General features: G+C 42.0%; 1 pseudogene across 1 annotated transcript in view; it reads right to left on the reverse strand.

Moving 5' to 3' along the window:
* Positions 1 to 372: 372 nt before the first annotated feature.
* Positions 373 to 25853, reverse strand: part of LOC148147042 (NACHT, LRR and PYD domains-containing protein 3-like) — a 30436-nt pseudogene continuing 4955 nt past the window's right edge. The window contains exons 4-11 of the transcript XR_015760085.1: positions 23349 to 23520; positions 23184 to 23249; positions 18206 to 19946; positions 12908 to 12994; positions 3182 to 3284; positions 1819 to 1983; positions 964 to 1057; positions 373 to 470 (exon numbers count right to left, since the gene is read on the reverse strand). The product of XR_015760085.1 is annotated as an NACHT, LRR and PYD domains-containing protein 3-like (transcript). The remainder of the gene's footprint in view (positions 471 to 963; positions 1058 to 1818; positions 1984 to 3181; positions 3285 to 12907; positions 12995 to 18205; positions 19947 to 23183; positions 23250 to 23348; positions 23521 to 25853) is intronic.

Here is a 25853-nt window from a genome sequence, read left to right on the forward strand (position 1 = left end):
GTGTTCTGATGTGGATAGCTGCCAGAATTTGTTAACCCAAACTGTACACAAAATCTTTGAAAATGCTGCAATCTGAATGTCCCTGTGGAGATTTCCAGAGAATGTAGATAATTGGCTTCATTGACTCCAAGTTTAATTCAGTCGGGTTGTTCGAGGCAGAGTAATGCAGTCAGAAAATGCACAGAATTATTCGCAATGTCAGCAAAATATATGACATGATCCTGGCCATCATTGGTATTCCGGGTAAGTGGGTTTGTACAGAAACTGTGTAAATATGCTGGTTTTACTGTGGGACTGATACTGCTGACCGTCTTTCTGCAGATACCAGGTCACTTTTTATCATATATTTTCAAACTGGTTGGTTGGTCTCAATTAACTCTGGAGTTTTGATTTACTGCCTCGGATACAAGTGAGGTTCTGATTGAAGTTGGCATGACTGTTTAGTACAGTGATATCTAAACCAGCGATGCCTGCAAAAGAAAAATTGATATTATCAAATCAGAAACAGAAATTGCTGGAGAAACTCTGCAGGTCTGGCAGCATCTGTGGAGAGAAAACAAAGTCAACGTTTTGAGCCTGGTGATCCTTCTACAGAATTAAATCGGTTCCAAAAGCTTTGGTTTTGTTTCTATTTGCTTTTTATTGTCCCAGCTCATCTTGCTCTCCTGCTCCCACCCCTACCCAAATGGGGAATCCAGAGCAAACTGAGGTCCAGCTGCATTTGGTCCACTTTGGTGACTGAGGTCACTGCTCATGATATGGTTCTTTGGCAACGTGTTTAAACTTTGGTCAGAAGACAACTCTTCCATACAGGGCTTCATCCTCGTATTTGGACCTTCTGTTACTCATCTGCAAGAGGCCACTCAACTCATCATCCAGAGGTGTGATGGGAAATGGGGTAACATGGTGGAATCTGGAGTGGAATTCTGGTCCAGGTAATGTCTAAAATTAGGAATGTCTGACCAAACTTAGATTGACCAAATCCCAGTACGATCTGAAGATACAACCGGAATGGGATCCGATCTTCAACATTGTGCAGCTTTAGCTTCTCGTGACTCTAAAATAGGTGAGCTAAGTCAAAGAAAACCATTCCCATATTTCCAGCCTGATAAGAAGCATGCTTACATTTTCACTGATTCTGGGTTTACCTCCTTTCAGCTTCCTGATTTCCCACACCAGGCTGGGAAATGCTCAAACTGCAAAGTCAGTTAAATCAAGGTTCAAAAATCTCATTGAAACTTACAAAGATGTCAATCAGCTTTCAGGAAGTGGACTAAAGTTTATCCCATAAACTCTCTGTGTATTAAACCTTGGAATAGGTATGTCTGAGATTAAATGAGATCGCAGTTGTGATGTTTAACCATTTGCTTAATTCAAAGTCCATGTCTTTTTGTATCAAAATACAGATATGATAGCCTGGACTCGGACAGTATGTTTGCTTCAAACTATTTTAGTCTATTTTCTTTTCTCTCCCTCGCAACAGTTAATTTAGTGGCACTTAATATTTTGTCTCTGGAAAGTGTGGCCTGTCTTCCTGCACCTCTTGCTACCTGGTGGCTATGGCAGCATCAGATCTGATGGTTGTTATCACTGAGGTCATACTGAGGCAGATCAATGTTTATTATTTCCCTTTATCTTTCTTAGATAAAACTCCTGTGTGAAGCATAAACTATGTCCTGTCAATAACAGCCACTTCTTGCTCTGTTTGGTTCATTGCCACTTTCAGCTTTGATCGTTTTGTCACTATCTGCTTCCAGAAAATGAAAAACTAAATATTGCACAAAGAGAAATGCTGTTGTAGTTCTAACAACAACCTACCGTGGTTTTGTATTTCAAAGCCGAGCTATTATAGTGAATCCCAGCTGGGTGGGATTTAAATGGTTCCTTACAGTTCTTAATCCATTGTTGCCATTTGATCCAATTCTGCTGCTCAACGCTCTGACAGTCAGACACATTATAGTAGCCAGTTGAGTCCGTAAGGGACTGAGGGGTCAGAACAAAGAAGAGAATCACAGTGATCCAGAGATGGAGAGCAGAAGGAGGTCTATAATTTTACTCTCTACCATTTCTGGCAGCTTTGTTATTTTGTGATCCACATATGTGATAAATTTCATTTACAATACTATTCCGCGAACTGATCCCATCGATAGAAATCATTCTTTACACGTATATGAACAAGTCGGAGTTATTTTAGTGAATTGAAGTGGTTGCACAAATGCATTTATTTGTGGGGCAACATAGTCCAAATTCAGGCACCAGATCAAGAAAGCAGTGAAATGTTCTTTTACATAAATCAGCATTGTAATGAACAAATAGAACAGCATAGAGTGTTCAAATACAGATCCTAGTGTTTCCAAAGCATGGAAAGTTTATTAAAATCTTAACTTGACATTTGCATATCTCTAGTGGCTGATTTTGTGGGTGGATGAATGAGATGCTGCTGGGAACAGTGTGTAGGTAAAATAATTGTAGATGGTAAAATAATTGTGATTCTGAAAAAACTGCACAGAGCTGGTATCCCATTATCAGGTCACCTTTTATCTACAGTACGTGCACAGTACACTGGCTGTGGGTAGCCAGCTCAGAATCAGCCCCTGAAGTGAGGAGACTGAATTTCCTATTTTTTTTTCTTTTCTTTTAAACTATTTCAGATGGTGGTAATTCTGTGTGAAATTGTGCTCTGTTATTATCCTTATGCAGCCTGTTTTGGAAGTCAATTGCTCATTCATTCTCTTTGCCCAATCTGTCTAAATCATAGAATCCCTGCAATGCAGAAGGTGGTGATTTGGACCATTGGGTCTGCCCTCACCCTTCAAACAGCATCCCACCTAAACTCAGTGCATCACCTTAACACTGTAACCCCAATTTACCATGGGCAATGCACCTAGCATTGTACACCCCTGGACACTACTGCATAGTGAATCCACCTAACCTCTACACCTTTGGACTGAAGGAGGAAACCCATATGGACACAAGGAGAACATGCAAACTCTACACAGACAGGGGGTGGAATTGAACCCAGGTCCCTGACACTGTGAAGCAGTGACGCTAATCACTGAGCCACCATGCCAACTTTCCCACAGATGGAAGAAACTGGAACCAAATCAATGAAAACAGAGGAGTAGTTGTGGCTATATCTTCACCCCAATATTGTATAATGTTGCAGAACCATTGGCATTACCTCAGTGTCCCTTAGCTTGTTGTCAAGGAAGAGCTGAATCTCATGGTCATTTGTACAATTAACAGACTTGTATAACAGATCTGTGTAATCACTGGATGGCCGTCTGTGAAAAGGATTGATGTTTACCCTCAGAAACTCAATCAAAAAGTAAAACTTGCTGACTTTACAGGTTCATGTCAGTCTCATTCATACCTTGTGTTGATACCGTGGGATTGGTGTGAAATAATTGCTGGAATAGGGAAGGATCCAGCAATTCCTTTCCCTCCAGCTCAGTCTGAACAGCATCAAGAAGCTTTGACTCTGGGACTGGAACAGATCTGCAGCAATTTCGGCTGGTTCTAACAAGTCAGTCTGACAGAGAGAGAGAGGTTTGTGTGTGGATGTGGGGATGGCACGGGCTGGGTCCTGGTCACTGGATATCCCACACTTAGTCTAGGTTCAACCCTCCCTGTTCCACTAAGCTGCCATCACCTGACTGGTCGCACTGTATACTGCAAAGGTTGTGCATCCTGACAACATCAGTCTCTAAATACTGTCACATGCCTAATAAAGGTGTGCCAGTAGAGCTACAGTGCTGGCGTGGAATACAATGTCTACAGTATGAGATAACTGATGTATGGACAGTCCACAGTGTGCAACGTATATACTGTCTACAGTAATACCATATCTATAGTAATGCAACATCTATAATATTTGATAACTAATATACGGACACTCTGTAGTGTGCAAAGTGAACTTCCAACAGTGATTGCTGTCTACAGTGTGTGACAATGACATGTAGACAGTTAGCAGAGTGCACATTTGTATTGTCTACAGTAATACATAGTCAACAGTGTGGGAGACTGATATTTGAATATTTAGCTGAGTGCAGCCTGAACTGAATGCATGGGTGCACAATGAGATGCTGGGTCCTTTCCAGTCTTTACCATTGGACGATGCACCATTTGTTGAACTCTAAGACTGAATGGAACCTTGTGGAGATCTGTGTTAGAGGCAAATATTTAACAGACAAAATCGACAAAATTGCCGTTGGACATTGACAAGTTGACCCGACCCTGCAACCCGACATGAGATAGGGACCAGAGATGGTCAAAGTGAAATCACAGTGAATGCAGTGGGAGCATCAAAAAATGGCTTTTTAGGGACTGGGAGGGAGATTACTTAATTAATCTTCCCTTACAAATGTGATTTCTTTCAGAGTTTTGTTAGCGGGATCTCTGCAAGTGTCGGGGTCTCCAGTGTATTTGATGAGAGTGGGACAGGCACACGTTGTGCAGATGGTCACTGGTTCCAAACTACGACCTGATACTGACTGATTTTACACACACTGTTGATGCAGACCTTGTCATTCCCACAGGGGAACAGTTACAGCGCTGATCAATCAAAAACCCAGTATTTACACACACTGTTGATGCAGACCCTATCATTCCCACAGGGGAACAGCTACAGCACTGACCAATCTCTGACCCAGTATCTAACACAGACTGTCACTAAAGTCTAACGCTGGGAATACTTACACACTTAAACATATGTTTATTACACAAACAACCATATGTTTATGACAAATTGAGTATAGCTTTATGTACAACTGAAGACAGGTAGTAAAAAGAAATAATTAATAACAAACAGGTTTATTGTAAAATTGAACAAATTGCAGAGTATGGAGTACAGGAGTTGGAATGCCTTGTTGCAGGTGTACAAGAGCTCTTTGAAGAAGTAACAAAGAGGATTGATGAGGACAGAGCAGTAGATGTGATCTATATGGTCTTCAGTAAGGCTTTGACAAGGTTCCCCATGGGAGACTGATTAGCAAGGTTAGATCTCATGGAATACAGGAAGAACTAGCCATTTGGATACAGAACTGGCTCAAAGGTAGAAGATAGAGAGTGGTGGAGGAGAGTTGTTTTTCAGACTGGAGGCCTGTGACCACTGGAGTGCCACAAGGATCCTCTGCTTTTTGTCATTTACATAAATGATTTGGATGTGAGCATAAGAGGTACAGTTAGTAAGCTTGCAAATGACACCAAAATTGAAGGTGCAGTGGACAGCGAAGAGGGTTACCTCAGATTACAACAGGATCTGGACCAGATGGGCTAATGGGCTGAGAAGTGGCAGATGGAATTTAATTCAGACAAATGCGAGGTGCTACATTTTGGGAAAGCAAATCTTAGCAGGACTTATATACTTAATGGTAAGGTCCCAGGGAGTGTTGCTGAACAAGGAGACCTTGGAGTGCAGGTTCATAGCTCCTTGAAAGTGGAGTCGCAGGTAGATAGGACAGTGAAGAAGGCGTTTGGTATGCTTTCCTATATTGGTCAGAGTATTGAGTATAGGAGTTGGGAGGTCATGTTGCAGCTGTGCAGGATTAGGCCACTGTTGGAATACTGCATGCAATTCTAGTCTCCTTCCTATTGGAAAGATGTTGTGAAACTTGAAAGGGTTAAGAAAAGATTTACAAGGATGTTGCCTGGGTTGGAGGATTTGAGCTATAGGGAGAGACTGAATTGGCTCGGGCTGTTTTCCTTGGAGCGTCGGAGGCTGAGGGGTGACCTTATAGAGGTTTACAAAATTATGAGGGGCATGGATAGGGTAAATAGGCAAAGTCTTTTCCCTGGGGTCGGGAAGTCCAGAACTAGAGGGCATAGGTTTAGGATGAGAGAGGAAAGATATAAAAGAGACCTAAGGGGCAACTATTTCACGCAGAGGGTGGTACGTGTATGGAATGAGCTGCCAGAGGAAGTGGTGGAGGATAGTACAATTGCAACGTTTAAGAGGCATTTGGATGGGTATATGAATAGGAAGGGTTTGGAGGGATATGGGCCGGGTGCTGGCAGGTGGGACTAGATTGGGTTGGGATATTTGCTCGGCATGGACGGGTTGGACTGAAGGGTCTGTTTCCATGCTGTACATCTCTGACTCTATGACATGAGTGAGGTCACATTTGGAATACTGCACGCAGTTCTAGTCGCTCTACTATAGAAAGTAACTGTTAAACTAGAAAGAGGGCAGAAAGGATTTACTAGGATGTTACCTGGACTGGAAGGTTTGAGCTACAAGAAGAGATGAGATAGGATGGGACATTTTTCCCTTGAGCGTAGGAGATTCAGGGGTGACCTTCTTCAGAACTATAAAATCATGAGAGGCGTAGATAAGGTAGGTAGCCAGCAGCTTTTCCCCAAGGGAGTCTAAAACTCGAGGGTATATGTTTAAGGTGAGAGGGGAGAGACACAAAAGGGTATAGAGAGGCAGTTTTCTTCACATTGAGGATGGTGAGTGTCTGGAATGGGCTGCCAGTGGTGGTGGAAGTGAGTGCAATTTCATCATTTAAGAAACATTTAGACAGGTGTATGGATGGGTTAGATACGGGGATACATGGACCAAACACAGGCAAAAGGGACTAGTTTAACGGTGAAAACTGGACAGTGTGGGCACGCTGGCCGAAAGGCCTGTTTCTATGACGGCGATCTCTCGGACTCTTTTATAAAAGCTTCACAGTCACAGCTCCATCTCCCTGTGCTCGACGGTGAATATCACCCACATACCAACACACACCAGCTGCTACTGAAAGTTTCTACTGAATACTCGACATCGTTCCCATTCTATTTCAGAATTCCAGGAATTGTTTTTCTTGAGCCAATGTAATATCTCATGTGTTTCACTTGATGGAGGTGAGAGAAATACACCTCTCAGTAATATTAAGTCCAAATAGTTGGTAATGTCTTGATCCTTTGATCACACAAATACTCGGACACCAGCCCTGCATTCTCTCAGTGATCGGAGCTGCTTCTTTCCATCTGAACTGAACTGATTCCTCCATAATCTAAGAAAGAAATTAATGATTAATAACCAACCAATTAATAAAGTTAAAATGACAGAATCATTCATAATTTTCCAATTGAAACACATATTTTGAAATCAAACTGTGAGCAGCTAAACAGTAACAAATGGGTGTAAGTGGTGGGGGAGAGAGAATCTAATGAGCTGCTGCACACACAGACAGTGCTGTAAGAAACTAAGGTGTTGATATTTGGGGAATGATGTAAATTGAGGATGTAGTTGGACTGGGGGAAATCGCATTGGACTTGTAATGCAGTGACATAGAGTACAAATACCAGCAACTGGCTGAATTTTATCTCAAATAATTAATCCATCTGGAATTGAAAGTTAGTTTCATAGTCACCATTGCATAACCTAATCAGTGATTGCTGTAAATACACATCTGCTTCACTCATGTCCATCACCAAAGGGAATCTGGGAGTCTTACCTGGTCTGGCCCAGAGGATTTTCAGAAGACATTAAATAGTTCTGACTGATATACAATGTGTGGTTAAAGATGTATGTTTCAGATATTAATATGGAATGAAAATGGGATGGATATCTGGTTTCAACTTTGGCACTAAAGTTTACAACACATGTAATTAACACGGTAATGATTCCTTCCTAACGACTGGTATTAAGACAGATATGGGCAAGGATTTTGATTTTGCTGATTTTTCATCACTTCACACAAATGTTGATTGTACTTTGAACACCACCTCAAAGACGTGCTTCAAATGTCAAGGACGGAGAATAGATTCCGACTGGGGAGCATCAGATTCTCAGTAGCAACACAAGGGACCAAATTCGTTAATTCGTGAGGACATTGTCAACCAGACTAGACCTGAAACTAGCGCAAAGGGAACCAATAAGAGATAACAACTTGTTTCAACTTAATGAGATGGGAATCGCGGAGGCCATGGGACACAGCAGGAGAAAGAGCATCCACCAGATGGTGGTAGTGAGAAGTGACTGAGGAAAATTCTGGGAGTTGAATCACTAGAACAGGGAAGGAGATTGCTGAGTATTCAGTGTCAAAGAACAGCTGGATTAACTCCTGGAAAGGGAGGGTGAACAGCAGTGTGTGTGTTCAGGTGGGAGCTAACCATCAACAACTTTAAAGCAGAGCAAAGAGTGTCTTTCAGCAAGGTGACGGTCCTCCAGGAGCAGTTGATGTTTGTCTCGTTGTGCTTCCCGGGGAACAGACTGTATAGCACAGAGTCTTGCGTCATGGAAATGCTCAGGATGAACCTTGACAAAGGCCACTGCATCTTTCTCCAGACTTCCTTTGCAAAGACAAATTCCAGAAGAAGATGTGTGACAGTCTTTCTCCCTCCCACAACCCCTTAGAGAGTAGCATGCTGAGGCGAAGAGAGTCCGGGTGTGAGAGAGGCAAAGAGAGAGAGAGACAGACAGACAGACAGAGAGAGACAGAAAAAGAGAAATAAAAGAGAGAAGAGGATTCAACGACAGGAGCAGGGCTGTCTAGTTGCCTACATGCAGTGCCTTGGTGAGACTGCACCTGAAGTCATATGTATAGTTTTTGTCCCTTATCTCAGGAAGGACATTCATGCATAGAAGGAATACGACAAAGGTTTTCCAGACTGACTCGTGGGATAGCAGGACTGATGAATGAAGAGAGACTGGATCAGTTAGGACTATTTTCACTGTAGGTTAGAATAATATGGGGCACCTTTTAGAAACCTACAAAATTCTAACAGGAAAGGTCAGGGTAAACACAGGAAGGATGTTCCCAAGGTCCAGAACCAAGGGTCAATGTCTAAGGATCTGGGGTAGGCTATTTCGAGCTGAGATGAGGGTAAATTTCTTCACTCAGGTTGAGGTGAGTCTGTGAAATTCCCTGTCAGAGAGAGTGTTTGTTGGCTAAAACACTGAATGGTTGGAAAGAAAAAGTTACATATTGTTCTCAAAAAGAACAGAAATTTCTGGTGAAACTCAGCAGGTTTACAGAGAGAGAAACAGAGTCAGCTGTGAAGAAGGATCACTGGACTCGAAACATTAACCTTACTTTCTCTCCACAGATGCTGTCAGGCCTGTTGAGTTTCTTCAGCAATTTTGGCTTTTGTTTCAGGTTTCTACTATCTGTATTTCTTTGCTTTCGTACGTCATGTTGTGGCTGTGCAGGCCATTGCTTTGGCCACTTTTGAAATGCTGCATGCAGCTCTGGGCTTCTTGCTATAGGAAGGATGTAGTGGAAGTTGAAATGGTTCAGAAAGGATTTACAAGGATGTTGCTGGAGTTGGAGGGTTTGATCTAGAGGGAGAGGCTGAATAAGGCTGAGGGGTGACCTTATTGAGGTTTATAAAACAATGAGGGGCATGGGTAGGTCAAATAGACAAGATGTTTTCCCCAGGGTTGGGGGAGACCAAAACTAGGGGGCAAGATTTAAAAGGGTCCTAAGGGGCAACTTTTTTACACAGAGGGATGGTATGAGATTGGAGTGAGCTGCCAGAGGAAGTGGTGGAAGCTGGTTCAATTACAGCATATAAAAGGCATCTGGATGGGTTTATGAATGCAAAGGGTTGAGGGGGATGAGGGCCTAATGCTGTCAAATAGAGTCTGTGATGATGTTGCTCCTTTAACAAGGTTCTGTTGTACTTGGTTTTCTTCTTCCCCCCCCCCCCCCCCCCCCCCAGAGAGATCGTAAAAGACACAGGTTCCAAAAGGTTTGGGTTTCGAAGGGTTTTAGGGCCAGTTTGATTATAGCTACAGATACTGCCTCCAGAAAAAAGTTTTATTTTTAACAGAATTTGTGCAATGAAAGGGGAATAGTCACTTCCCCCAGCTCAGCTTTTCTCTGGTTTGATTTGGTTTTTGGACGTCTGGCTATTCACTGAAAGCAGGCAGGTAGTGTTTTGAGGCTGCTGATCCAAGAAACAGTTACGTGAAAGAAGCAGGTTCGTGCTGATCCTCTCTGTCTGACATCTCTCTCTCCTGTAAGACCCTGTGTTGATGCTACCTTTTGTGCCACGAGGTGTTTATGGGGATTGTTGCAAGTATAGGGAACAACAGGTAAAGTCTGTTTGGTTTTTGGATAGGTGAGGTTACTTAGTGGGCAGCACGGTGGCACAGTGGTTAGCACTGCTGCCTCACAGCGCCTGAGACCCGGGTTCAATTCCGGCCTCAGGCGACTGACTGTGTGGAGTTTGCACATTCTCCCCGTGTCTGCGTGGGTGTGCTCCGGTTTCCTCCGGGTGCTCCGGTTTCCTCCCACAATGTGAATTGGCCATGCTAAATTGCCCGTAGTGTTACGTAAGTGGTAAATGTAGGGGTAGGGGTATGGGTGGGTTGCGCTTTGTCGGGTCGGTGTGGACTTGTTTGCCCGAAGGGCCTGTTTCCACATTGTAATGTAATCTAATCTAATTCTGCATTCGGTTCTCTTTTGCTTCTATTGCATTGGGTAATCTTGTAAATAAATTTGGTTTTGTTTAAAATGAAGTGGTTTGACCAATGGCACCTCTCCTGGAATATCCACTTTTCACCTTCTTAAAACAGATATCCGAACCTAATCCAAAAATCATTCAACACCAGGTTATAGTCCAACAGGTTTAATTGGAAGCACTAGCTTTCGGAGCACTGCTCCTTCATCAGGTGGTTGTCTGGAACAGTGCTCCGAAAGCTAGTGCTTCCAATTAAACCTGTTGGACTACAACCTGGTGTTGAGTGATTTTTAACTTTGTATACCCCAGTCCAACACTGGCAGCTCCACATCCTAACCTAATCTAATTCCATTTGCCAGCGCTTGTCCCATTTCCTTCCTATTCTTGTGCCCACTCAGATGCCTTTTAAACATCATAATTGTACCAGCCTCCACCATTTCTCTGGCAGTTCATTCCATACACGCACCACCCTCTGCATGAAGAGGTTGCCCCTGCGGTCCCTTTTCAATGTTTCCCCTCTCACCCTAAAACTATGCGCTCTCGTTCTGGACTCCCCCATCCCAGAGAAAGAACTTGTCTATTTACCCTAACCATGGGACTCATTATTTTATAAACCTCTATAAGGTCACCCCTCAACCTCCCGATGCTCCAGAGAAAACAGAGTTTATTCAGCCTCTCCGTACAGGTCAAAGCCTCCAACACTGACAATAACTTTGAAAATCTTTTCTGAACCCTTCCAAGTTTCACAACATCCTTTCTCGAGGAGAGAGAGCAGACTTGCACAGAATATTACAAAAGTGGTCTAACCAATGTCATGTACAGCTTCAACATGACCTCCCAACTCCTAGACTCAGTCCTCTGACCAATAAAGGAAACATACCAAATGCCTTCTTCACTATCCTATCTACCTGTGACTCCACTTGCAAGGAACTATGAACCTGCACTTCAAGGTCTCTTTGGTCAGCACAGTCCCCAGGACCTTCCCATTAAGTGTATAAGTCATGCCCTGATTTGCCTTTCCAAAATGTAGCACCTCACATTTATCTAAATTAAACTCCATCTGAACTAGATTAATTTGGGGTCTGTTCGACATGGACAGTTAGACAAAAGAGCTTGTTTCCGTGCTAAACATCTCTATAACGCCAGGCAGATAAAGTTCTTAAGGGTTAAAGGGGTCAAGGATATCGGGGAGAAAACAGGAACAGGGTTCAAAGTTGGATAATCATCCATGGTATATATAATGATAGATCAGGGTCTATGGGCTGAATGGCCTGCTGCTGCTCTGATTTTCTATGTTCCGGTGAATTAATATGTTAAGCACCCCTGAAGAACTTGCTGTGGACATGACTTAAGGAAATTATTGTTTACAATACAATGGAAATGTTTAATGTTTTGACATATGCACTCACTGAATCAGCTCCAAATTCTTGCAGTCGATGATGAAGTTTCTCATTGTCAGTCAGGCACAACATTCCAACCTTAACCAGTCACTGTGCAGAAAAGATTATCTCACATTGTTCTTGCTTCTTTTGGCAATTTCTTGAATTTTTGTGCTGATATACTTGATCATTTCATGGCAGTGAACAGTTTATTGCTACCGACTCTTTCCACTGTCATTATCATTTTTAATACTTCATTCAAATTACATCACAGCTTCCTTTCCTTAATGGAGACGGATCCAATGTTTTCAATCTATCTTCAGACCTTATGTTCATGATCCATGAAATCCTTTTCATGAGTCATTTCTTCCTTTCTCTGATGCCCTGCATCTCTCCTCAAGCATTGTAACAACGTGGGATGTAAACACATCAGCTTAGGCCAAATTGTATTAATTGAACAAAAAAATTAACTTTTTTTTACTTTCGTCTCTGAATCTTAACAATACTTTTTGTTGAGAATCTGAAAATTGTGCTTCTCTAGTTGGAAGAAGTGTGGTTTGAACTGGCTCCTGAATGAATGGCTTAACTGTAACTTTAAAATAATGCTCTTTCCTTGATCTTTTAGCTAACGACCCTGTCCCATCATTCAGCATTTTAAACATCTCCATTGGTTACCATGTGACCATAATTTCCACAAAAAGATTCTGATTCAATTTCTCCCTAATATCTTCCTGTTGAAATTTGATTGCAGTCTAATATATACTTGTTGTGCAGAACAGAACAGAATACTCCAGATGCAGTCTAGCAAGATCGAAGAATGTGGTGCTGGAAAAGCATAGCCGGTCAGGCAGTATCCGAGAAGCAGGAAAATCGACATTTCGAACATAAACCCTTCATCAGGAGTCCTAATGAAGGGTTTATGTTCAAAGCATCGATTCTCCTGCTCTTCGGATGCTGCCTGACTGGCTGTGCTTTTCCAGCACCACACTCTTGACTCTGATCTCCAGCATCTGCAGTCTTCACCTTCCCTATATTTTCAACAGTGGTCATGCCAAAGATACAGCAAATTCCCAACTTGCCACAAATCATTGCACATAAAATTTGGGGTTAATGTTGGGAAGATTACCTACTCCAAACGCTTTGTTTTGCATTCCGAATGCGCCAATGATGCAGACAAAATGTTGACTCCTGTATCTCCAATGTTATTGTCATTCAGCCTAACAACCAAGGAAAAAAAAATCAAGGAGTGGGAAATCTCTCCAATTAACATAACAAACTTCACCTTACAGAAACTCCATCCAATTGTTTCTCATTGACACACTGAGGCATGGGCAGATAGAACAGTGTTGTGCAGTATTAGAAAACAGATTGAAATCTTGCATAACTATTCTCACTGAATTAGTTGGTGACCAGTGAACACATATTTCAAACAGTAGATTAATTGCTTGAATGGTGAAAAATGAGAGGTGTATAGTTCTTATCATATATTTTATTCAGTAAATTGCTGTTACTCGTTCACCGACTGAAAGACTATTGATAGTACAACCCAGTACAACTCTGAAAAGAGGAATTTGATATATACCTGAAGGAGAAAACATGTGATAGCTTTGAGGGAAGAGGAGGGGAATAGGATGAAGTGTGTAGGCCATTTAAGGAGCCAGTGCAGACATAATTGGCCAGATGGCCTTATTATGTACTACCCATTTTATGACCTGGAAATAGAATATATATTTTAACCCAAAACTGGACACATGGGATTCAGGGAGAGCTTGCCAATTGGATACAAAATTGGCTGAACAGCAGGAGACAAAGTGGAGGGTTGTTTTTCAGACTTGGAGGCCTGTCACCACCGATGTTCCACGGCGATCGGTTCTGGCTTGTCTTTTGTTTGTCACTTATAGAAACGATTTGGATGAAAATACAGAAGGCATGGTTGGTAAGTTTGCAAATGATATCAAAATTGTTGGCATAGTAAAGAAGATGATTTTCTAAGGGATTTTGACAAAATGGGTCAATGGGTTGAGAAATGGCAGATGGAGTTCAATCTAGATAAATGCATTTTGATACAACAAACTTGGGGAGAGGTTAATCAGTTAATGGGAGGGCTTTGGACAGTGTTGTACAACAGAAGGAGCTGAGGATTCAGGTACATAATTCTTTGAAGTTTGCATTGGTGAGGCCTCTTCTGGAATACTGTGTCCAGTTATAATCACTTAGGTAAAAGAAGAATATTGTTAAGGAGGAGAAGGTTCAGAAAAGGTTTACCAGGAAGCTTTGATATGGAAGGTTTGAGTTAGAAGAAGAGGCTGGATAGACTGGGATTTTTTCCCACTGGAGCATAAGAGGTTGAGAGGTGACCTCAGAGGGTTATAAAATCATCAGCGGCATAAAAAGGCTTAATGTCAGGTGTCTTTTTCCCGAGGATGGGGGATTTCAAGACTAGGGGCACATTTTTAAGGTGAGAGGAGGAAGAGTTAAAAAAGTCACAAGAAGAAATTTTTTTAAACTCAGAGGGTAGTTCCTGAGGAAGTGGTGGATATGGGTGCAATTAGTGGCAGATGGAGTTTAATTCAGATAAATGCGAGTTGCTGCATTTTGGGAAAGCAAATCTTAGCAGGACTTATACACTTAATGGTAAGGTCCTAGGGAGTGTTGCTGAACAAAGAGACCTTGGAGTGCAGGTCATAGCTCCTTGAAAGTGAAGTCGCAGGTAGAAAGGATAGTGAAGAAGGCATTTGGTATGCTTTCCTTTATTGGTCAGAGTATTGAGTACAGGAGTTGGGAGGTCATGTTGCAGCTGTACCAGACATTGGTTAGGCCACTGTTGGAATACTGTGTGCAATTCTGGTCTCCTTCCTATTGGAAAGATGTTGTGAAACTTGAAAGAGTTCAGAAAAGATTTACAAAGATGTTGCCAGGGCTGGAGGATTTGAGCTATAGGGAGAGGCTGAACAGGCTGGGGCTGTTTTCCCTGGAGCATTGGAGGCTGTGGGGTGACCTTATAGAGGTTTACAAAATTATGAGGGGCATGGATAGGCTAAATAGACAAAGTCTTTTCCCTGGGGTCGGGAAGTCCAGAACTAGAGGGCATAGGTTTAGGGTGAGAGGGGAAAGATATAAAAGAGACCTAAGGGGCAACTTTTTCACGCAGAGTGTGGTACGTGTATGGAATGAGCTGCCAGAGGATGTGGTGGACGCTGGTACAATTGCAACATTTAAGAGGCATTTGGATGGGTATATGAATAGGAAGGGTTTGGAGGGATATGGGCTGGGTGCTGGCAGGTGGGACCAGGTTGGGTTGGGATATCTGGTCGGCGTGGACAGGTTGGACCGAAGGGTCTGTTTCCATGCTGTACATCTCTACGACTCTATGGCTCTAAAAGATATTTCGATAAATACATGAGAAGGAAAGGTTCAGAGGGATATGGGCCTGGAGCAGGCAGGTGGGACTAGTTTAGTTTGGGATTACGTTCAGCATGGACTGGTTGGACCAAAGGGTCTGTTTGCATGTTATTTGACTCTATGACAAGTTGAACGCAAGATCAAGAGCGTATCACCCTCTTGATCAATGAGATTGTCTTATATCCAATTTTTAAAAACACTTGTGCACTTATATTGCATTGAACTCATCCATATGTAATCCAGCAAAGAGTAAAAGTAATGGTTAATTGTGAGGCATTATTGCCCTGTTTGGATAACACAACAAAGAAAAAGACTTATAGACATCAATCAATCAATAAATTCCTGCTTCTCTGATGCATTTAACAATACACAAGCCATGTTTTCAGTTCCAAGCAGAATGGATAATCGTTCATCCCAACAGTCATGTAAAATATGTGGTGATGAGCTGCCCAATCTCCCTGCTGCTGAGGTGAATGGTGAATTTTGTGCTACCACAAAGGGCAGATCATGCCTCCTGTAAATCACAGACTGTTGAACCTCTATTTCAAACCCACCCTGACCCTCACCCGTAACAGTTTCAGATACATGAATGGCAGCCTTGCTGTGTTAGCAACGTATTCTGCATTGGACTAGGTACAGCATTCACTTACTATTTATCTAGTGAAGGGTTGGGTCAAATACAATATCAGATTAGCTTTGGTTTGTAAATGTAAACTACAAAGGATGATATTCATCTCTGCAATGGCACACAATTGGTGACAGAGGTTGGGTTCAACAGTTTGATTTGCCACCTGATCTCCATTGCTATTCTCTGTCAGTGAACTGTGTTCAGTCACACACCAGGTCTGTTCATTTAATTGAGGGCCTCTTAGGATTAGCGTTCAAACCTTCGCCAACTTTTCGTTTAATTTATTATTTTATCAATTTTGATTTGTAGCTGTGAACTGCAATGAGTTGGAAATGTCTTTGGATTGTGAACAGCAACTTGTGTTTCAACAAAACAAACAAACAAGCTGCTGTTTGTTCGCGAGGTGGTGCCTCACAGGTAATGGCAGGTTAGCTCTTGATCAATAGGATCCTGTAGATGTTTCAGCACAGTGGGAGAGCAACACATTGAACCAGATAAGAAATGTTTGGGAATTGATCAGGCCAGTACCTGGGAATTGTTGTGAACAAGCCTGGGATACAACATAAAATCAAAAGAACTGTGGATACTGGACATAAGAAACAAAAACAAAAATTGAAGGAAAAGCGCAGCAGGTCTGGCAACATCTGTGGATAGATATATTTCGGTCCAATGAGCTTTCCTCAGAACAGCAATTTCCATTTGTTTCTGGGAGAGAACGAGATGGTCAAACATAGGCATAGATCACAGTTTAAGTTGGTTTTTGGGACTGTGCTTTTGAGAGAATGAACTTAGCTATTGACGTTACAGCATGAAGATTTAAATGCTCCCTGCCTAACCTTCCACTTTATTTCAGAATTTCAGTTCTCAGAGTGAATTCAAAGGTGGCACAGATCGATATCTTCAGAAAATTAACAAAGAAACCATCAAATATACATTGAGAGTAAGATATGAAAACCACTTAATCTGGCCAGTTTTGTTACTTTATTTTAATTATCCCTTCACTGTGTTTACTTGTCTGTCTGTCTGTCTTTTGTGTGAATTGCCCTGAAAACAAGGTTATTGGTTTCAAACTTTGTTGTTTAAGTTTGCTCTGCTAAAGTTCCTATATTGGTAATAAATTGCTTTTTTGTTGTTGTTTCAGTTATTCACCTACTGTCGAGGTTTCATTCTCAACAGAGTCTGCGATTGGTTATAAAGTCTAGTTAGGAATTGCTGAGGTTAAAATCTTTGAAGGTTTTAATTTTACTCTGTTGTGAACACAGAGGTACGATGATTTGGCTCGGTTCTTTGTTTCCTTGTCATAGCACGAGTTAAAGACTCTGCCAGACTCCTTGTGGCTTTGAAGTCTCACAGTGTAAGACCAACTAAGTTCGCCTGGTGCTTTTTTTTGTTATAGTTAGAGCACTCAGTATCGAGGTCAATGCGGTAGTAGCGTTAAAAATAAATAAAAAGCATGGAAAACTCCTTGACTCTCAGAAAAAAAACGAATAGTAATTGTGATTCAGCTACTATAGTGATAAGTGGCTCAACAGTTAGCACTGTTTCCTCACAGTACCAGGGATCTGGGTTTGATTCCACCCCTGGGTGACTGTGTGGAGTTTGCACATTTGCCCAGTGTCTGCGGGGGTTGCCTCTGGGTACTCCGGTTTCCTCCCATAGTCAAATATGTGCAGGTTAGATGGACTGATCATGCTAAATTGCCCATAGTTTCCAGGGATGTGCAGACTAGATGGGTTATAGAGTCATAGAGATGTACAACAAGGAAACAGACCCTTTGGTCCAACTCGTCCATGCCGACCAGATATCCTTAATTAATCTAATGACATTTGCCAGCATTTGGCCCATTTCCCTCTAAATGATTCCTATTCATGTACCCATCCAGATGCCTTTTAAATGTTGTAATTGCACCAGCCTCCACCACTTCCTCTGCAGCTCATTCCATACCCACACATCCTTTGTGTGAAGAAGTTGCCCCTTAAGTACCTTTTAAATCTTTCCCCTCTCAATCCCAGATCCCAAGGAAAAGACCTTGCCGATTTACCCTAAACATGTTCCTCATGACTTTATAAACTCGATATATAAGGTCACCCTCAGCCTTCAATGCTCCAGGGAAAACAGTCCCAGTCCATTCAGCCTCTCCCTTTGGGTCAAACGCTCCAACCCTGGCAACATCCTTCTATATCTTTTCTGTAGCCTTTCATGTCCCTTAGGAAATGCAGGGATAGGGGAGGGGTCTGGATGGGATGCACTTCAGAGGGTTGTTGCAGACTAGATGGTCCAAATGACCATTTTCTCCTCTGTAGAGATTCTATGAAATTCATATCAGGTGGAATTTATAAGAGAAAATCAATGGGTCATTGCAGACATGTTATCTAATTTTACCCGGATCAATACATACCTTAGAACTTTACACTTGTGGATTGCAGGAGCCAATCGTTTGATTCCTTGCTCATGAATATAACATTTCTCCAAATTCAACTGCATCACTGACTCACTAAGTTGTACAACATGAGACATTACAAAACAGTCCATTGGGTTTAATCTCAGTGCATTCTTTGGATTGGAGTCCCCAAAGTTCAAATGTTCCACAGATCCAATGGTCTTCTGAACTAAAGCTCTATTCTGAGACTCTGACAAATAATGGAATGTGTTCAGCAGTTTCCTCTTTCCATTGACTCTGTCAATGTTTTTAATTTCTGCCTGAACATTGGCCTGCAGCCAGTCTATCACCTGACAGGTCGTGTGATGAGACAGCGGACCAGATTCCAGATTTCGGGATGAAGTGGGTGTTGAAAGACCAACTAAAAATCGAATAAAAATCTCAAACCGACCATCATCCTTCGAAAAAGCACAGTGAAGCATTTCCACCACATTCTGATGCTTTGGACTCAAATACTGAGCCAGGGCGGCCAAGAATTCCTGGATGGTAAGGTGGAGAAATGTGTACACAATGTTTTTAGCTGTGTCATCCCTTTCCAAGATCTCCATCATGAATCCTGAAATGAATTTGCTGGACTCCAGCTGATGCTGAATGAAGTAATTCTCATTAGAAACAATTCTCCTTTTCGAAACTCCCTGGTAAGCCAACTCCCCGAGTCGCTGTAAAACCATCCGCTGGTCCTCAACATCTCGCTTGTGGTTGTCCAAGAGATTGGAAAGGTGGATGGAGAAAAGTTGAGTGATGGTTTTGGGAAGAGGTTACTTGCACTTCAGCTGTGTAAAGAGTGGGCCTAAGGTTGAGCAAATGATCCAGCAATATGAAGGGTTGTAGCACATGGTGTACAGGATCTCATTCTCCTCAATGCGTTTGAAGACATTGGGAGCGAGTTGCTCACTGCCCAAAAACTTTCTGAAAAATTATTTTCTTTCATCAGCAAGAAAGCCCAGGATCTCAGCCCAAAGGTTGACATTGGCCTTTTCCAATGAGTCAAGGGCAGTCGGCCGGCTGGTAACCAGCTCAGAACAACCTCTGAGCAGCTGTTGCTGTACCAGGGAGTGCACCATTTCAAAAACTTCACATCTGCAGTCAGGCGCAACACAGTGATTCGCAGAGACATCACCAGCCACGCGGCCAGTGAAATCAATGTGGTGTTTGTACTCATTTAATCCATCAAAAACCAAGAGAAGATATTCAGGTTTCATCCAGATATCTTCAATTATCTTTTCTAAATAAGGCTACTGATCCAATACGATTTCAGTCAGAGAAACGGCTCTGTTGATGGCATTAAGATTTCGAAATGTGAAATGTAGAACAAATTGGAACTGAGGATAGATGTTTCCTGCTGCCCATTCATGGACCATCCTCTGCACCATTGTTGTCTTACCAATGCTAGCCACTCCGCTAACCACCGTGGTGCCAGACAGGCTGGAGTGGCCAAAACTGCTCCTGAATAATTGATCAATCCAGATTTTTTCAAGTTCGCTGGTGACGTACTTCCGCTGCCATTCTTCATGTTCCCTGCCTCTGGAAAGGAGCTCATGTTCCACTAGTCTCCGTTCACGCAGAGTGGAAATAATGATAAGCTCTGTATATCGATCAGTGAGGGAAATGGTCGTTAGTTTGCTGTCTCCTTTGATGGTGTGTTTGACCACATGCTCGGTTTGGTGGAGGAGGTGTTGCTTGTGTTGATCTTGTATACCTTTCATGACAATGATCAAAATTATGTTGGCATTGTTCTTATTTGTTAATTAACTACATTAAAACAATTAACGAGAAGCAAGGAGGAGTTTGAGTTGGGTAGCAATACAAAATATGTGAGTCGAATCCAAATTTTACTACACTGTGCTAGAAATTAATCTTGCCGAATAAATATTGAATTAAATTAAATATAAATCAGGGAGAATCAGATGGATTATAGTAGATTTTACATTATAACAGACAAGCCCCTCCACTCTATCGTCATCTTCATCTCCATTTGAAGAGAATTTAACATTGGAACATGTGAGAAGCCAAATATTATCACATTGTTCACTTATTATTACTTACTGTATTCATTTTTGTTTTGTCTGTTGTCCCCAGTGGAGATAGTATCAGAGTGTTTATAAGATTGATGTCTGCTTCAATCTCAGACAATTTATACCGAATGTAAACATATGGCCCACTGGCTGAATAGGGACTGTGCATAATACTCACTTTTTCAATGCTTAATGTTGGGAACAGAATGACAAACCAGTGATACAATTAAATGTGCTATGTGAACCATAATTATAAAATAACACTGTCGATGTATAAGGATCACATGGGGATCTTCCACCAATTTTATCAACTCATTGTCCATTTCAGTGCGAAAGCTGAAGCCTCTCATTGTACAGTCTAAGATTGTATGTGAATGGACTCCCTGTCTATTCTGAATCTTCATAGAACATAGAACATAGAAGAATACAGCGCAGTACAGGCCCTTCGGCCCTCGATGTTGCGCCGATCCAAGCCCACCTAACCTACACTAGCCCACTATCCTCCATATGCCTATCCAATGCCCGCTTAAATGCCCATAATGAGGGAGAGTCCACCACTGCTACTGGCAGGGCATTCCATGAACTCCCGACTCGCTGAGTAAAGAACCTACCCCTAACATCTGTCCTATACCTACCCTCCCTTAATTTAAAGCTATGCCCCCTTGTAATAGCTGACTCCATACGTGGAAAAAGATTCTCACTGTCGACCCTATCTAAACCCCTAATCATCTTGTACACCTCTATCAAGTCACCCCTAAACCTTCTTTTTTCCAATGAAAGCAACCCCAAGTGCCTCAGCCTTTCCTCATACGATCTTTCTACCATACCAGGCAACATCCTGGTAAACCTCCTCTGCACCCGTTCCAGTGCCTCCACATCCTTCCTATAATATGGCGACCAAAACTGCACTCAATACTCGAGATGCGGCCGCACCAGAGTCTTATACAACTGCAACATGACCTCAGTACTCCGGAACTCAATTCCTCTACCAATAAAAGCCAGTACGCCATATGCCTTCTTCACCGCACTATTTACCTGGGTGGCAACTTTCAAAGATCTGTGTACATGGACACCAAGATCCCTCTGCTCATCCACACTACCAAGTATCCGACCATTAGCCCAGTACCCGATCTTTTTATTACTCTTACCAAAGTGAATCACCTCACACTTAGCTACATTGAACTCCATTTGCCACCTTTCTGCCCAGTTCTGCAGCTTATCTATATCCCGCTGTAACCTGCCATATCTTTCCTCACTGTCTACAACTCCTCCGACTTTCGTATCATCCGCAAACTTGCTCACTCAACCTTCTAACCCCTCCTCCAGGTTATTTATAAAAATGACAAACAGCAATGGTCCCAAAACAGATCCTTGCGGAACACCGCTAGTGACGGCACTCCAAGATGAACCTTTGCCATCAACTACTACCCTCTGTCTTCTTCCAGCCAGCCAACTCCTAATCCAAACCTCCAACTCACCCTCAATGCCATACCTCCGTATTTTTTGCAGTAGTCTACCATGGGGAACCTTATCAAATGCGTTACTAAAATCCATATACACCACATCTACCGCTTTCCCCTCGTCCACCTCCTTAGTCACCTTCTCAACGAATTCAATAAGGTTTGTGAGGCACGACCTGCCCTACACAAAACCTTCACAAAAATTCATGTGAATCTACCTATACCCAGCTTGACCCCATATTTGATTTCATGTTTTAACAAGTCCGAGATATAGACGAAGCAAATCTTATCTCGATATGAGCCTAAATATGTTTCCAAGTCAACTAATTGCCTGGCCAGACAATTGAGTATAGTCTTTGACACAGCCACTCTACGTCAGTAAGATTTCAGCAAATATGGGCTCTTCACAAATCCAATGTTTCAGCACTGTGTGTAGAAATGTGTTTCTGGGATATGTGACTTATTGAAAAACAATTCCTTATCTAGTCCTGGTTGATCAATTAGGTCAAGCTAATATCATTGTAGCCCTATTTGTGCCTTCATTCAATGCCCAAACAACATGTGTGCAATCTGATACATGTTGAACTCTAGTACATATGCAGTTGGTAGAAATATGACACTTGGATGTTTAAAGATTCTGTTTCTATACGTGACCCATATCCACACTTTCTTTAGGTCACTGTGCGTTTCAAGTCATTGCCCAGGGTGGAGCCGACATATGAATCAAGACCTTCTTCAACCAGTACATACATATCAGTTCAGTCTGTCCTCACTATGGGACCACACTCTAACTTCTGTATTCATCAGATCTGACTTCATCAGTAACTAGTCTAGAACCAATTGTGATCCTATAAATGACATCATCTTTACTCAGTCTGTCATGTATTTGATTTAAGCTTTAACTGGGTCTGGAGCTCTGTGACTCCAGCCCAATACAGACTTTGTAGACTCCGAGACTCTGGCGATATTGAGGTTTACATTTGCATAAAGGCACCCGAAGGCCTTGTATTGACAGTAAAAGCAAGACTTCTTTTCAGACCCTGATGTGACTGAAGGGAAAAGAAATAATGGCCTGACAAAGTACCAGGGAAGATTTTGAAACCAACTGACTTGCAAAACTGAATGTGACTTTGTGGTTCAGCATCTAAAACTGGAAGGTTGGGCTCAGTCTGCTCCAGAGCAGCTGGGAAAATCAAAATGAGCATTCAGCAATTTCCACCAAAGCTCAATATCACATATGTGGCATATAATTTGTGGCAGATGGAACACTGTCCATGCCCAAGCTCCAGTTCATTTGCTTCGTGTTGTAACTTGGATTGCATTTTATAGAAACAGTTCATGGTAATAATTTGGAGGGTTTTGTTTCCTTTCAGTGATGAAATGTGAGGTACAAATAAAATGTTAGAACTTAATTAATGTGGTACGTTTTTATGATTAACGATTACTTTTATTTTGACTTACCTTTGAGGTGATCTGATAGCTCTCCTTCCATCTCTCCGATGCGTGCATTATAAAGCAAGTCAAAACCTGGGAAAGATGTTTCATTTCATTAGTAGTGTGTGGCAGCCTCACCCATTAAAGAGGCAACCATGTTTGATTGCTAGAAATACTTGGACTGTACAATACCTCTGCTCTGCATTTCTTTCAGAATGAGTTTCAGTTTTGGCTTTGATTCTTGTATTTTCACCAATGTTACCCAAAATATTCGTTCTCTGCAGCCATTGGTTTTGGTCACTGTGTTCAGAAGATGTTTTGTTGCTTCCTTTCTCTGTTGATGCTCTGACAGATTACGGATATACTGGAATAAAAGAGAAGAACAGGTAAAATAGAAAGGGAAACGGGAAAAGGGAAACAATAGATGAAGGAACGGAATGGAAGAATGAATTGATGGAGGAAATGAGGGAAAAAGAAAGATGGGAAAGAAACAAACAAAGGAAGAACAATGAAATAAACCAGAAAGAAACAAGAAAAAGAAGAAATAGAAGGGAAAACAATGAAAGAGAGAAAATGATAAACAGCAGTGTCGTAATTGTGAAAAGCTGTTACCTTAATGATGTTCGATTGGTGAAGAATATTCATCTCAGCACACTGATGAGACCTTGCCTCCACTTGTGAAGAAGAACTATGAGGGAGACATTAGTTGTAGGAAAAAACAAGGGCTGCAGATGCTGGAAACCAGATTCTAGATTAGAGTGGTGCTGGAAAAGCACAGCAGTTCAGGCAGCATCCGAGAAGCAGGAAAATCGATGTTTTGGGCAAAAGCCCTTCATCAGGAATAGAGGAATCTATTGGATATGACATGAAACTTGCAGTTAACAAGTTATGTGATAAGCAAAACCGGACTCTACAATATTGGAAGTGGAAGTTTTGGGCTTTGGGTATGAATCCATAACACTTGAACTATGATGCGAACATGAGATCCATGTTGTCACTTTAATAGCTTGTTGTGCATTGCCTTTGATGCTAGAACCACAACACCTTCAATGAATTCCTACATTAAAAGTGGACTAGTTTCACTGCTATATCCAAAGAAACAAAAAGGAAATTCAAAACAATAGATTAGAAATTTTGTAGGAAACATTGAAAAGTTTGTAATTGCCAGGATTTTATTGCAGTAAGAATTGAAAGGATATCAACGGTCATTATGGTATTTGGAGCAATTTGGGTAACTAGTTCTGATAACATCATGAAACTCCAATAATTGAAGTCATAAATATCCTTCAGCTCACCAACAGACACAATATTAACATCACTGCAACTGCATGAAGTGTTGCCTTTTCAACGTGTGTGCTTACAAAGAACAAAGAGAATTTACAGTCCAGGAATAGGCCCTTTGGCCCTCCAAGCCTAAGCCGATCCAAATGTACTGTCTAAACCTGTCGCCCAATTTCTAAGCATCTGTAACCCTCTGCTCCCCACCTACTCATGCATCTGTCCAGATGCATCTTAAATAAATCTACTGTGCCTGCCTCTACCACCTCTGCTGGCAATGCACTCCAGACACCCACCACCCTCTGTGTGAAGTACTTGCCACATGTTTCCCCCTTAACCCTTCCATCTCACCTTGAAAGCGTGACCTCTTGTTATTGAATCCTTCACCCTGGGTAAAAGCTTATCTCTATCCACCCTGTCTATATCCTTTATGATTTTGTAAACCTCAATCAGGTCCCCCGCCTCAATCTCCTTTTTTCTTATGAAAATAAACCTAACCTACTCAACCTCCCTTCATAGCTAGCACCTTTCGGACCAGACAACACCCTCGGAAACCTTCTCTGCAACCTCTCCAAAGTGTCCACATCCTTTTGGTAATGTGGCGCCCAGAACTGTACACAGTATTCTAAATGTGGCCGAACCAATGTCTTGTACAATTTTAACGTGACTTGCCAGCTCTTATATTCAATACCCGTCCAATGAAGGCAAGCATACTGTATGGCTTCTTGACCAGTCTATCCACCTGTACAGCAACCTTCAGGATACAAAGGACCTGCACTCCCAGATCTCTCTGCTCATCAACTTTTCCCAAGGCTCTTCCATTCATTGTATAATTCACTCTTGAATTAGTCTCGCCTAAATGCATCACCTCACATTTGTCTGGATTGAAAACCATCTGCCACTTTTCCGCCCAACTCTCCAGTCTATCTATACCCTCCTGTATTCTCTGACAGTCCCTTATGCTTTCTGCTACTCCACCAATCTTCGTGTCATCTGCAAACTTGCTGATCATACCAACAGTGCCCTCTTCCAGATCATTTATGTATATTACAAACAACAGTGGCCCCAACACTGACCCCTGTGGACCACCACCGGTCACCTTTCTCCATTTCGAGAAACTCCCTTCAACTACTACTCTCTGTCTCCTGTTGCTCAACCAGTTCTTTATCCACCTAGCTAGAACACCCTGCACACCATGTGACTTCACTTTCTCCATAAGTCTACAATGGGGAACCTTATCAACTGCCTTACTAAAGTCCATGCATACGACATCAACAGCCCTTCCTTCATCTATCAACTTGGTCACTTCCTCGAAGAACTCTATTAAGTTGGTAAGGCACGATCTCCCCCGCACAAAACCATGTTGTCTATCACTGATAAGCCCATTATTTTCCAAATATAAATAGATCCTATCCCTCA

The sequence above is a fragment of the Chiloscyllium plagiosum genome, unplaced genomic scaffold, assembly GCF_037043375.1.
Source record: "Chiloscyllium plagiosum isolate Xiang-an unplaced genomic scaffold, Cpla_swu_hap1 HiC_scaffold_18, whole genome shotgun sequence".
NCBI classification, from domain to species: Eukaryota; Metazoa; Chordata; class Chondrichthyes; order Orectolobiformes; family Hemiscylliidae; genus Chiloscyllium; species Chiloscyllium plagiosum.